The sequence below is a fragment of the Balaenoptera borealis genome, assembly GCF_965194805.1.
Source record: "Balaenoptera borealis genome assembly, chromosome: 4".
Taxonomy (NCBI): domain Eukaryota; kingdom Metazoa; phylum Chordata; class Mammalia; order Artiodactyla; family Balaenopteridae; genus Balaenoptera; species Balaenoptera borealis.
The window spans coordinates 99,277,227-99,292,167 of NC_138861.1; the positions used below are offsets into that span (position 1 = coordinate 99,277,227).

The following is a 14,941-nucleotide window of genomic DNA, read 5'->3' on the forward strand; positions in this document are numbered from 1 at the left end:
TGTGTACACAGTGAGTCCTGCATAAGGAATACAAAGAAATGGTTTAGGTTAATTAAGAACACAAACAAAACACATTTTCAGTTATTTTTCCGTTTGCTGGAACCTTTTTTTTTTTTTTTTTTTTTTTCCATTTTGAGAAGGCATGTTCCCAGCATAGCCTGGCATTTAGGCTTTGGCAGACGGGTACATTATTTTAATCCTGGTTCCACCACTTACAGTCTGTGTCAGAGGTCAGTGAACTTTTCCTGTAAAGGGACAGATAGGAAATATTTTAGGCTTTGTAAGCCTGAACTTCTCAACTCTACCTTTGTGCAGCAAAAACAGCCACAGACCATGCATAACTGAATGGACATGGTCGTGTCCCAATAAAACTTTATTTACAAAAGCAGACAATAAGCTGATTTGGTCCACTAGCCATAGTTTGCCAACTCCTGTTCTCAGTGATCTCGAGTATATCAAACCTTATCTGAAAAACAATTGGGAGATATAACACCTACTGTATAGCAGTTGGAGCAATGTTATACGAAATTACCTTGACATTTTTAATGAACTAAACCACTAGAGAAATGTACACCAGTAGCAGTAACAGTAATGTAAATATGTTATAGTTAGTCCTATTTATAAATCACATGGATTAAGTACCCACTGTAAACGAGGTGCAGTGCTTTCATTATTTTCCTCCATCCTCACCAAAGATCTCGCAAAAAAAGAAAGCGTTACTCTCCAACTGACTGATGAGGAAACCGAGGCTCAGAAACTGGCTCGAAAGTTACACAGGTGGCTGGCAGCAGGGCTGACTTCTGACTAAGAGCAGTTTCCACATCCAAAACAGTGGCCTCAAAAAAAGAAATGGAAATGTGTGAGGGGTTAAAATAATAGATGAATAAATGGGCTCAAATAGATGGGCCCCGGTTGTGTTTAGACAGGAAGGCAGGACCAGGTAATACACCCTGGCCATCGAATGATGGCCAGCACTTGCCATGGCATCTGGGGCTGGATGCACTTCCCTGGAGGAGAGAGGCTTTTTCTGGGCAGGGTCCCAGATTTAAATCCGGAACAAAGCAAGCTACCTGTGGTGGGCTCTGCCGGCAGTGGAGGGCTAGCCTTCCCTACAAGGGATTTCCTGAGTCACAAGGCAGCCCTCCAGAAATTTCTGGGCCTGCCTCAGCCCTGAGGGGAGGCTGGAGCAGCCGGTACCACTTGAACGCCGAGTCCCCTGCCTGGAGGAGGCCAGATTTAGCAATCTGTCACACACAGCCCGCCTCATCGTGACACCGGTCTCAGAGAGGCAGGCAGCGCGGGCAGACAGAAAAGCATCTGTCGACATGCCGTGCAGACAGGGATGAGAGAGGCCGGGGGAGGATGATGGTGGCTTTTGCTTTCCTATAAAGTGTGTGTCAGGAGGAAAGGATTAAGCTAACTGAAGACATCTCCAGCACTTACTTCAAAGGTGGCTGCGAAGTGATTGCTTTATCTTGCATCTCACCTGCTTCTGAGAGCCCGGCTTGAGGAGGCCTACCCACATCTCCACTTTGTCCCCAGCAACTCTTTTCAGAAATAGTTTGAGTTGGCGTTAGCCATTCTGCAAAAGAGATTGGAGCTAAAAATAAGCTCATGAGAAGGAGGATTCCTCCCCGTCTTTTTTTTTTTTTTTTTTTTTAACTTCCAAAGCTCACATCATGTTTCCCAGAGAAAGATGGAGAGCTGATTTTCCCGAGGTTTTACATATTTGTGTACGTGTAACAGGCAAAATAAATTTCACTGAGGGTGTGCATACTATACAGGGACAGGTGGTAGCCGTCTCAAACTCTTTTTTTATCTCTCTGGAACATTAACTTATGCTCCTGGGGGTCGTGTCATGTGCAGAGGAAACACAGACTTCAGAATCATTTACCATTGATCTCCCCTCCTGCACCACCTCAAGTCCCAAACATCTCCAAACCCAGAACCAAACTGAAAGGCATAGGTTTTTGTCTTCTGTCACACGAATGCAACTTGGTTTTGGGGGTTGCCAGGTGACAGATTTTGGCATCCTCTTTGTAATGAATTTGGAAACACAGTATATCGTCAGAAAGGTTTCCTCTTCTTTTAGTTCAAGGTATTATACTATGTCTACTGAAACACTGTTTGACAAATGGCCTATTTCCCAACAAATAAAATATCACATCTGAAAAATATAGCCAGGTGTCTAATTTTTGCCATGATGTATTCTTCAACTGCCTTAGAAAATGGATTGCCAGATGAATCCAGAGATATTTGTTTGAGTGCTTGGGACTGGAAACCGGCTTCATTCTCTGTCACTTTCTAGATTTCTGACCTTGGGTGAGTTATGTCATCTCACTTTGATTCTTCATTGGTATCATGGGGGAATAATGCTGACCACACAGTGTTGTCATGAAGGTTACGTGAGATGGCTCAAGAAAGGCAGATAGTAGGCGCTCAGGAGTGGGAGCTATCCTCATTGTCAGCATCTGCCAGAAAGGCATAAGATATTGTATTAGTCAGGGTTCTCCAGAGAAACAGAAACAATAGGATGTAAATATGTATATATATAGATTCATATATATATATAAAGAAAGAGAGAAGAGGGTGAATTTTAAGGAATTGGCTCAGGCAATTGTGAGGGCTGGCAAGTCCAAAATTTGCAGGGCTGGCTGTCAGGCTGGAAATTCCTGCAGGAGTTATGTTACAGTCTTGAGTCCAAAGATAGTCGGGAGGCAGAATTTCTTCATCTTCGGGGACCTCAGCCTTTTTCTCTTAAGGGCTTTAACTGATTGGCTGAGGCCCATTCACATTAGGAAGGATAATCTGCTTTACTCAGACCCTTACTGATTTAAATGTTAATCACATCTTTAAGCAATTTTTTTTACAGCAACATGTAGACTGGTGTTCGACCAAACCCCTGGGTACCATAGCTTAGCCAAGTTGACACGTCAAATTAACCATCACAGGTATGTTATCTCTTACTTCAGGGAACATCATACCTAACCAAGCAGCGAGCATGGAATAAAGCTTAGATGAACACACCATTTATCAAGGCACAACAACAACACAAAAGGTACAACAACCCATCACCTGCTTAGGACCTGCCTCCCAGGACCTATCAGAAGTCAGGAAAGAGGAAGACGCCCCAGTGTGATGTAAAGCACTCCGTGCTCACAGCTGGCCTCGCTCAGAGCTGACGTCGCCAGTTCTAGCCCCCTCTGCCCCGGGTGAGCGTGTGGCTTTCAGGCAGTTCACTGAATGTCTCTGAACTTCCTCAGCTGCAACTCATAATAAACACATCTGCCCTGCCTACTGCACCGGGCAATTGTGAGAGTAAAATGAGGCAACTGGTGGGCGGGGCTTTGTAAGTAAACCATCAAGAGCCCTAATACAAGTAATGTATTATCCTACAAGGATGTAATGCTCTGGACATATGGAGTCCAGTTATCTGTACCAAAGCAAATAAAAGGCAACTCTACTAGCTCATAATATTAGCTGATATCATCATTAATGTTTTCAATTAAAATTAATCTTCTCACTGTCTTGGGATTTCAAATGGCTTTTTGGGAGTGAATTCAGCAACCGAGTTGTCTGAACACTAACTTTCCCCCGCCTCCATAACTTTTCATTGCATCTGAGCAGAGCTCAAGCGTTTGAGCAGCGAGTATTTCATTGCATTTGAGCAGGGCTCGAAGCAACAGGTCTTACGGAGCCCTCACCATGCGCCGGGCACCATGCTGGCTTCGGTTGGAGAGGGTGGGGACTTTAAGTGCTGAGCCCAGCCGTGGCACAGCGTAAGTGCTTGACAAATGCCAGTTATTTATTTTTTGTTCATATCTTACTATGTGACCATTTCTGAAAAAGAAAGACAGGATTACTGCTTTAAAATATAGACAAGTCGGAGCCAACCTTCCTCCCAACCTCGGCGTCGTTTCCAGGCCTGCAGCTCAGCTTCCGTTCAATATCACTCGGAAGTCAGGGCACCAGGAGCCCAGATGACTGAGGCAATCATTCTTTGGAAAACTTCACCATCAAGGAAATTGTCCTGTGTTGTCTCTTAGAACACTTCACACTTCATTGGGAAGCTATAAAAATAATTACCAGGTCATTAGTAAAGGTTATTATTTTTTTTTTAAGACCCAAAAACATCTCTCTCAGAATGACCTTAGCCAGCCTTTCAGTGAGAGATGGTTGCTGCAGTGGAAAGAGTGAGAGCTTTGGAGTGGAAACTGAGGGTCCCAGCACTGGGTGTTTAACCTTCTCTAAGCCCTAGTCTCTTGACCCTATGCTGAAGCTGGGACCCCCCTGCCATTACAAACATTGGGATGTTTGTGCAGTTGAAATAAAGTGGCTTTGGGAATAACACCCTGAATTACCCTGGGCACTTGGAAAGCACTCTGTAAATGAAATTCCTTCCTTTCCCTGGTTTCACGTTGCCTGTGTCTGAAGTCAGAGGTATGAATGGATAAAGCAGGAAGGATTGAAAGAGACACTGGATCCATCAGGATAGGCTAGGTTGTGCTACAATAACAACCTGAAGACCTCAGCAGCTGAAAACCATTGAGTTCAAATTTCTCACTCACGCCCCACGTCCATCATGGGTTGACAAGGGAGCTCTACTCACCAGGGCCACTCATAACCCGACAGAACTTGAAAGATGTGCCATTTTGTTACATGACTCTAAGAACACAGAGGGGTAAAAAGAGAATATGATGAATCATTTGCTGGCTCTTAAAGTTTCTGCCTGGAAGTTATACAAATTAATTCCACTCACATCTCATTAACTAAAGCAAATCATGTAGCCACAGTTGAGATCAACAGGGTAGGGATATGTCATGCTGCCATGGCATGGACTGACGGTCTAAGAATGGACCATCGTATAGGAACTTGGACCAAGCCAATGCCCATCTGCAATAAAAAGTAGATGGAAATCTGGCAAAAGCTGAGGCTTTGAATATGGTCCATCCTATCACACTAACTCGAGAGAACTTTTTTTTCTGTTCCAGACTCATGTGAGGATCTGATGAATGGTATAGGATCCCTCCCCAGGGAAAAATGTTCATGAAACATAGTGGGAAAAAATTACATGCAATGAATTTATTACATTAGAAATCTATTTACTCCATCTATGTTCAATCTTTAAAAAAAAAAATTTCTCTCACTTTTATTTGATTATTCAAAAATTAATGATTCATTCCAGGAAGAAAAATAAGTGCAATAAAACAAAAGTCAACCTTAAATCTTCTCAAAAGTAAATTTCAATTTTAGAAACTTGATGTTTGCCTTGAAATAGAAGTTGAAACTGTAATATACAGTTTGAAATGGCCTTTGCATGTCGTCTTTGATATCCAGTCAGTTTGATTTTTCCTTTGGAAAATATTAAATACTAACTCACAGACGAATCAGCACCCCTAAAACTTTTTGCCAATTGAGGGAAGACTTGTGCCAAGGAAAAACAGCATTCTCCAAGACAAGGTTTGGATCACAGATCCTAATTTTGGAGGGCAAGTAACAAGATATCTAGGTAAAATGGTTTAGATCCTAAGAATGTAGTTTTTTAATCAGGTAATCTGAAGAGAAGGAGTTCCAGTGTTAGTTTAGTAGCTCAACAATGTCAGAATTCTGGGTCAACTTCTCTATAATTCTCTTGGCCTCCCCATCGTGGTCACAAAATGGCTGCAGCAGCTCCAAACAACACATCTTCATAGGACATTGTAATAAAAGAAATGTAAACAATTCCAGAGGGATGTTGTTATTTGACAGAGGTATCACTTCAATTTTCTTTATCTGCTCCAAGTCCCAAATAAACTAGGTCAAATCCACAGAGCAAGGACTTCCTCAAATCTCTCTAACTATATATGGCTTCTTTCACTTGAAAGGTGAATAAACAATTGTGTAAGGTATTTCAACAAAAGAATTTTGTACTGAGACAGCACAAGTTTCCACACAGTTTGAGCCTTTTAAAATCAAGCCTTCTCATGAAAAATGTCTGCATTGTCCAATGTATTTTCAGGGTGGACAGACATAATTTTGCCACACCATGCACTGCAGCTTTTGGGGGACAGTGGGTGGTGGGAGTCCTTATCATGTTCACTGATAAAAATCTGAACAAAGGATATATGTAAATGTGGACATCACTTCTTTTCCTTGATATTTTCCAACTTAAGCTGGACCCAATTTAAGAAAGGCAGGAGTGCAGACTCACAATGATGGGGGATACTGTGGTCCATTCCTATCAGTGGGACACTCCTCTCATCAACAGGAAGTCAGGGTAATCTCTAGTGTGTCTATTACCAAGTAACATCCTTCCCATTCTACATTTGTTTGTAGCGAAACCACACATCAAAAATATTTTTACATTTAAAATGAATATGTTATTTTCACAAAGATAATCTACAAAGTGACACCAAAGAAAATCTAAAAGAAAAGACTTATCTTCCCACCAGGAGATCACTCATGGACCACAGGTCAGGAAATCTGCTTGTGAACAACTCCCTTCTTTTCCTAGTGGGACAGAACGGTAAGTGCTACTCTCAGAGTTCTAAGAACTGGTTTTCAACTGGTTTTCAACCCTTCACTCATCGCTTGCTCAAGGGGTAGATAAATCAGGTTTGAGAGAAAGGAGAGAGAGTGAGGGTCTCTTTGGATGCACCCAGTGGAGAGGGGAAAGTATAGTCTGCAGTGATGCACATGGGGGTCATGGGTTTGAATCCCAACTTCCCTGCTTTCTACTTCTGCAAACTTTATTCAATCAACTATTCTCTCCAAACTTCAATTTCCTTATCTGAAAAAATGAAAGTCATCATTACCCTCAGGGGGATTGAGCTGTTAAAAATGACTAAAGTTGGTATTGTGTTTATGACTAAAAGTGACCAAAGAATATCTTATTATCTAAGAGTGACTGGTGAGTTTCCACCCACAGGCAGGGGAAGGACCCTCCTCTTACCCAGGGAGCATATTTAATGGGAAGGTGGGAGAATGACAAAGCTGGTATATAATTCTATCCCCTAGACTTGTTCACAGTATCTGTTTCCTATAGAAATGCATGTGAGATGTAAGCTGAGTGCCCCCGCCACTCCGGGTATTTTATCCCTCGTTAGAGGCAGCAGTACAGGGAGAGCAGTCAAGACTCAAATTTGTAGGCAACTCACATCAGCCCGTCAAACCCACCAGGAGAAAATGTTCTGTCACCCTTTGGTCTCTAGATGCTTCAACTTAGCTGTGGCAACAAATGGGATGGGCAAGACAATGTGGAAAGCACCAACGCTAGGTTTCTTTATCTTAGTTTAGGCCAGAGGGAGAACCAGTAGCCATGTGAAAGTCCAAGCTCACAGCTCCATGGCTTGGGCAAGTCACTCAGCCTCTCGTCTTCTCCCACCCTTTCCACTTACTTTAGCTGCATGTGGTTTGGCTCATTATAATGTCACTAGGACGAGCAGAGAAGCACGATTACCAGGGTGGCCAGGAAAGAAGCTGGTACCATCCATTCTTAGCTGAGACCACTAACCCACATGATCAGTCTCCAGCTGTGTCCCAAACTCACTTCCTCTTGTTGTTGCCAGATTGTGGTCTTATATTTTTTCACCATATTGCTCATATGTCTTCCTAATCAAACATATTCTTCCATATTCCACTTAGTGAATATACTCATTTCCACATACACAAGCATATGGTTCTTTATGGGTAAAAATGAATATTTGTAGGTGAACCGTCTTATCTATAGGTTTTATATACTTATTATTTAACCCAATAAATGTCCTTCCCTCTGTACAATAGATTAAGATCTTGAACACTAGCCATCTATCTCCCTCTTGTGATAAGACTTCTGATAAATGTTTATCTCCCTTTAAAAGAAACCCATTTCTGCATTTTTCCATACACTGATAGTACTTCATGTTTCCTACCTCTCAAGATGTTAAAGAAATTGGATCACACTTCCTGCATTGCCAGAGCCTGTGCAAGTCAAAAGTTGCCAAGGATTCTGTGAATTCCTAGGTGACCTTAGGTTCTTGAGGTCACCTTCAGATTCCATTTCTTCTCATGCTGCCTCCGATCTGCTCCCTGGTGTGAAATGAAACTCAGCATCCTTCTCGATTCCCTCTCTGTGGTCACTCACATCAAACATAAGAGAAGGGACTTCCCTGGTGGCGCAGTGGTTAAGAATCTGCCTGCCAATGCAGGAGACACAAGTTCGAGTCCTGGTCCGGGAAGATCCCACATGCCATGGAGCAACTAAGCCCGTGCGCCACAACTACTGAGCCTGCGCTCTAGAGTCTGCGAGCCACAACTACTGAAGCCCGTGTGCCTAGAGTCCGTGCTCCGCAACAAGAGAAGCCACTGCAATGAGAAGCCTGTGCACCGCAAGGAAGAGTTGCCCCCACTCGCCACAGCTAGAGAAAGCCCACGCGCAGCAACGAAGACCCAACGCAGCCAAAAATAAATATAAAATAATAAATAAATTTATAAAAAAAAAGAGAGAAAAATATTATCTGAAAATGCAAATTTATGGCACTTCTCCCACCCCCTCATCCTCAGTTAACAGGGCAAATTCTGACATAATTTACTCTGCATTTTTCTGTCTTATCCTCTCCACTGCCCTTCTTGGTCCCTTGCAGACAGATCTGGGTACTCTTTGGGTGGGGGAGAGATAAAGCATCAAAGGTGGGGATTGCATCAGAAAATGCAGAGCTTTTTCTCAAAGAGAGGGAATAAAAGAATAGAAAAGTGATGAGGAAAACTAGAAACACCCTTTTGGGTCGAGTGTCAGAGAAAGTGGATACTAAGATGTAGTTATTTATTTAACAAACGTTGATGTAACTATTCCTGCGTGTCAGGTACTGTTTTGAGGGCTTGACAAATATTAACTCATTTCATTCTCATCGCCATCCTAATAGGTAGGTACTATAATCATCCTTATTTTACAGATGAGGAAACTAAAGCACAGAGAGATTAAGTGATTTGCTAAAGATCTCACAGCTTGTAAGTGGCAGAACCAAAATTCAAACAGGCTGACTGGCCCAGACTCCATGCTCTCAGCCCTGCTCCGTAGTCCTTCTCATGTGGTTTACTAACTACCTTTCCTTGTACGAGATTACAGGCATTCAAGTAAAGCTTGGAATTCGTTTGAGATAGCAGATTGCATTATTTTGTCCATGACATCAGCTTGAGACTGGGCCACGTGGGGCCCTGGAATGTATTTGGCTTTTAAAGGAGCACCTGGGGGCTTCGCTGGTGGCGCAGTGGTTGAGAATCTGCCTGCCAATGCAGGGGACACGGGTTCGAGCCCTGGTCTGGGAAGATCCCACATGCCGCGGAGCCACTGGGCCCGTGAGCCACAGCTACTGAGCCTGCACGTCTGGAGCCTGTGCTCCGCAACAAGAGAGGCCGCGATAGTGAGAGGCCCGCGCACCGCGATGAAGAGTGGTGCCCCGCTTGCCGCAACTAGAGAAAGCCCTCGCACAGAAACGAAGACCCAACATATTTATTTATAAATAAATAAAATTAAAAATAACAATAATAATAATAATAAAATAAAAGAACCGTGTGCTCTGACATATCTCAAAATGGTTCCTTTAAAAAAAAAAAAAAAGGAGCACCTGGGGTTGGGGGGAGGGATAAATTAGGAGTTTGGGACTAACAGATACACACTACTATGTATAAAATAGATAAACAACAAGGACCTACTGTATGGTGCAGGGAACTATAGTCAATATCTTGTAATAACCTATAATATAATGGAAAAGAACCTGAAAAAAGTATATATATATATAAAATATATATTGATATATCTGAATCACGTTGCCATACACCTGAAGCTAATACAACATTGTAAATCAACTATACTCCAATAAAAAGTTGCTTGTTCTGAAAAAAAAAAAGAAAAAAACAAAAGAGCATCTGATTGGTGGGATCTTCTGAAGATGGAGGGGTGTGATTCACAGAGAGGAGTCCTAACACGCCTGGGCATCCTTCTGCCTCCTGCCAGCCGCCTCCTCCTTCTTCCTTCCCTCTCTCGCCTTCTTACCTCTTTGCTTCAGGATTGCCTTGGGAACTCCAAATTCTTCTCCTTCTATTATACAGCTTTTTTCTAGGGTCTTCTCTCAAATACACATGTCCAAATCCATCATTATGCTCAGATGGACAAATTTTACAGAAGTCACTCTCCTTTAGACAATTTTAAAAGTTTGCCCTTGGTTCAATTCTCTTGTTTCTTGGGTTCTGAAAAGATGAACCAGAACTCAGTTTTCCTAGAGCCTTATCCATAGTGTGCTGACAAAGACAAAGGGAGAATACCCAGAATTATAAAGAAGAAACATTTAGAGTCACCCTTAAGAGTTGCCTTCGAAAATGCTCCCGCCTGACTTTCCTATGTTATCCAGTTTCCCTTCAATTCACTCTTCTGATAAGCAGAATCTAGATGTTGGTGTTTCCAGATATAACTGCTTATTGCTGAATCCCTGAAAAGCCAAGGCGGAGAGATTTTTCAAAAATCTGGCTCCTTTGATATCAACGGTGGCTCGGGCCCAGTGGAGAATGTTACTTCTTATTGCCAAATTGCAAAACCAGCTTCTTGAGTTTCCAAAAATACCTCCTCGCTGAAGAGTTCTTTGCCTCAGAGAGGAAGGGTGATGGGTCGAAACAGCCACTGAGTAGAAGGCAGGAGGCATTAGTCACACAGGGGAGAAGTTGCAGATAAATTTTAAGAGCCACTGCAAACGCAGGCCCATATGGTGTCCGGGGGGCACTTTTGTTTTAGCAGATATATCTCGGGATCTTTGAAGGAATGGTTGCACTGCCAACTCGTCAATTAATCAACCCTCCCAAGGTCACCAGGGACGCTGTGGATTGGGCCCGGGCAACAGGGGCCTGGAGGAACTGGCTTTAATTAAAGGATTTGTGCAGTAATGGAATCCTCAAATCCTTTGAGCAATGTTGCATGAACTGGGCCTTTCAATCCCTGTGTGCATTTTCCATGGCTGCAAGAAAGCGACAAATATCCTGACCAAGCACTTTGAGGGAGGGTGTCGTTAACCCATTTAGAAACCCCGCTGAAGGACACATGATTTGGAAATGCGCCCAAGCAAATGAAAAAGAAAAAAGAACACTGCATTCTCCAGCAGTGGTGAGGACATCCATTCTCCAGACTCTTGTGATAAAGTCCTGCTATGGTCATTACTATTTTAAAAAATTGCTTTGTGGACATTACCAACTATCTTCATTGGAATTATTAGCCATGATTTGGATGGATCATTGAAATCTGAGAGTAACAGTCTGGTAGTTTGTAAGGGTTTAGGACTAGGGGTCCTCTGGATGGATACTGCCCGTAGATGGTTTGGACATGCAGAATGGTCTTGCAGTGCATATCTTGGCTTCTGAAAAAGTCAGTTGCCTCCTTTTGACCAAGGGTGTACCCGCTGGGCCCACTCCACACACAGCCCCACCTGTCTGGTTCTTGAAGGTATTTTTGTGTGTGTGTGACCTTGATCAGATATTTCTCTGAAGCTGTGCTCATTGCTTTGCTGTCATTTGGCGCATGTGAAATTCACACACATACACACCATACTCTCATGGGTTTTCCAACCTGTGGGCTGCCACACAGAAAATATGGGCTGGAGATAGTGCCAATTCCTGGATGCTGATGGGAACTCCAGCTGTCATCTGATTGTTGCACAAACCTCTTACCAAATCCCAGGAAGCTCAAAACTTGTATGATACAACTTGATCCCCAGAGTCTCTTCAACGAACTGTAATTTAACTTCCAGGCATTAGTTATTTTATCAGGAACTCTTTAAGGTCATCTTTTTGAGAAATCGCTATCAAATTTTAATATGCTGTTGGATGTCTCTTATCTAAGTAACCTGCAGGCTAGGTTACTCTCAGAGCTCGGAACTGGGAAAACAGTTCGCTTTCTGTCTTGAGAACCAGACATGTACAGTACATATGTCTTAGTCAGCCCAGGCTGCCATAACAAAATACCACAGGCTGGGTGGCTTAACCAACAGAATTTTATTTCTCACAGACCTGGGGGCTGGAAGTCTGAGATCAGGGTGCCGCCATGGTTGGGGTCTGGTGAAACCTCTCTTCCTGGCTTGTGGGTGCCACCTTCTCACTGTGTCCTCACATGGCAGAGAGAGAGCTCTCTGGTATTTTTCTTATTAGGACACTAATTCTATCAGGTCAGGGCCCTACCCTTATGACCTCATTTAACCCTAATTACTCCTGTAAAAGTCCCACTCCAAATACATCACGTTGGGGGTTAAGGTTTCAACATATTGGCGGAGTGGCACAGTTGGTCCATAGCAACACATGTACACAACCCATCCAAGGTTTTTCTCCCTTAATGCCAGGAATATCATAGCAAAGTTTTGAACTCAATTCCATTAGCCTCTTTAATATAAATTTTCATTTATAATTTGTTTTGACCTCTTGCCCTCATTACTCAGCTCTTGTTCTTTCATCCTTACAATGATATGGGGTTTTGTTTTATCATTGCTTGTGTACTTCATGTATGTAGATATGTTTTAATGACAAATCTTCCAAATACATTTTGGAAGATGATGGGATATGAGAATGATAAATATAAGAAAAAATTTGTATCATGGCACTGTGAGGAAAGACACACTTCAGATATGTTTGTTTGTCTTGGAAATCTGCTTAGCTTGTTTCTGAAGGTCTTATCTTGCAGGACCCATGAAACTGTATTTGGGCTTGTTGAAAGGTCCAATAACAATGGTTGGTAATGCTGAAAAACAGGTGAACTCTGTTTTCTGCACTTTTCTTCAGGAAAGTTACTCCCAACAAGAGTATTAGGACTTGGTAACTGGATCCTTCATCAGCCACTGACTCAATAACTAGCTGTCTTTTGCTTAAAATCATAGATATTTGTCTAGTAACTAGATTCTTCCCTCTTATTCAGGCTTCACACCCAATCTCTTATGAGCTTTTAGTAATTCCACCTCCTCACTATCTTTCAAGTATATTTTCTCCTCTTCATCTCCTGTCCCCGCTCCTGAGTTTAGGCCCTCACATACACTGTTAAAGTAAACTCTGTAGTGGACATTTTTCATGTTTGGGGCCACCCAGAACCCTTTCTGTATTTGGAAAATGTCCTAACCTTCATAAGACAGAAGCCAAAAACTGGTTTTCCCAGAATCCCTTGCAGCCAGGACACAGACATTAGCTTGGCCTCCAATCAAACATCCGCACAATGGACTGACTCAGAAGAGGTGACGCAGTGAAGCAGGTGCCGCATGGAATTCACCCTGGCAAAGGTGATGACAGAATCTTCTGGTTTCCAGAGGCAGTGGCCCTGGAAGCTATGTTCAGCATCTGTGCCCAGGGCTGGGCCCCGTGACGGTGGCAGAGAGGTGTCACCACTGCAGCTGTTCCCAAATGTGGTTTGGGCCCGGTTGCTGGTTTCACAACTCCTCTCTAGCTCTCCGAGTGATTCTAGGGCCTGCCTCCTAACCTCTGATAACCACTCGAGCTAAGTCAAAACTAGCCCAAGTGGTTTTCTGATATTTACATTAAGAACTCTATGTCAGATGAGATCTTAGTTTTAAATAATAGAATCTGACTCTGACTGACGAAGTAGAAGTTGATTATACGTGGGATCTAAAAAATACAACAAGCTAATGAATAAAACAAACAAACAAAAAAGAAGCAGACTCACAGATATAGAGAACAAGCTAGTGGTTACCAGTAGGGAGAGGGATGGGGGGAGGAGAAATAGAGGGGTAAAGGGGGAAAAAGGGTTAATGTGGGATTATATGAAATCATCTGTGTGAAACTTTTGAAAATTGTAAAGCACTATAGAATTTAAAAACCTTTCAGTCAATAAAAATTAAGTAAAATCAAAAAGAAAACACAAAAAGGATATTGACTAACTTGCGCTTTCAGAAAGATGCAGTAGACATTCTTTCTCCCATTCCTTCCACCGAGTACAACTAAAAACACTAGACATTATATGGACAAATGTAAGAAGTCTCTGAAAGAAGGCTGACTGGTTAGGGAACTTGGGATCCCAGGAATGACATAGTGATGAGTTCCCTGGGTTTTCTTTTTGCCTGGCATATCCCAGATTGGGTACTGAAGAAGTTAGAAATCCAGAAGCACCAATGGATACAGACCAAGAGTCCCTCTGGAAGCCTGCTCTCTCTGCCAAAACAACCAGGACAGGGAAATCAAGCAAGACAGAAAAATTTTAGACAATAATCACCCTACTCCAGCCAAACACCACAGGAAGCACTGCAGCCCCACCACTACACCCACCAGCAAAGGCCCAGAGCCTAGACGCCCACTCTTGCCAGGCTGCAGTGAGATGCCCCAACTTCCCTCCTGGGGTGACATCAGAAAAGACCAAGTAGGGAGCCAGAATTTCATCCCCAGCAGGTAGTCCTGTAAGGGAGCGAGGGAAGAAGCCATCCCCTGCAAGGTCTGGCTATGCTTCCTACCCTTGGTTTCTACCAAATTCCCCCTTTTAACAAATCTCCTTTTTAATTTAAGCAGTTTGAATAGGTATCCAAGTCTCACAATCAACCATACTCAGGCTCAGACAAACAAAACTCAACAGGACCCCTGGTACGTGGACATACTAATTGTTCAAAAGATGGTGTTGGTCTCGAACCTGCCTCTTAAAGTATTCCCCACACCTCCGACACAGCCTTCCTTTCTCCAGTGAAATGTCACTTTCTCTAGAAAGTTAGAGAGGGCTTCTCCAACCTAAGGCTCCAAATCATGCCTCTCTCTAAGCAGCCTCTGGTTCCTCCTTTGTGATCGCGTGTGTAATTGTGACTGTCCTCCACACCAGCCAAGGCTCCCTGGGAGGAGGCAGCATGTTAGTGCAACTTCACACACCCAGCATGACACAAAGCACAAGACACATAGTAGGTGTTCAATAAATAGCACTTGAATTAACAAGCCTCTGAAACAGGAGCTTAGTCATTCTTCCACTTAC

At 42.9% G+C, this 14,941-nt stretch overlaps 1 long non-coding RNA gene across 1 annotated transcript in view; it reads right to left on the reverse strand.

Annotated features, from left to right (window-relative positions):
- Window positions 1-1,007: 1,007 nt before the first annotated feature.
- The window catches only part of LOC309627352, a 44,563-nt gene continuing 30,629 nt past the window's right edge, over window positions 1,008-14,941 (reverse strand). The window contains exon 2 of the long non-coding RNA XR_014243695.1: window positions 1,008-4,070. This is a non-coding gene — a long non-coding RNA (uncharacterized lncRNA). The remainder of the gene's footprint in view (window positions 4,071-14,941) is intronic.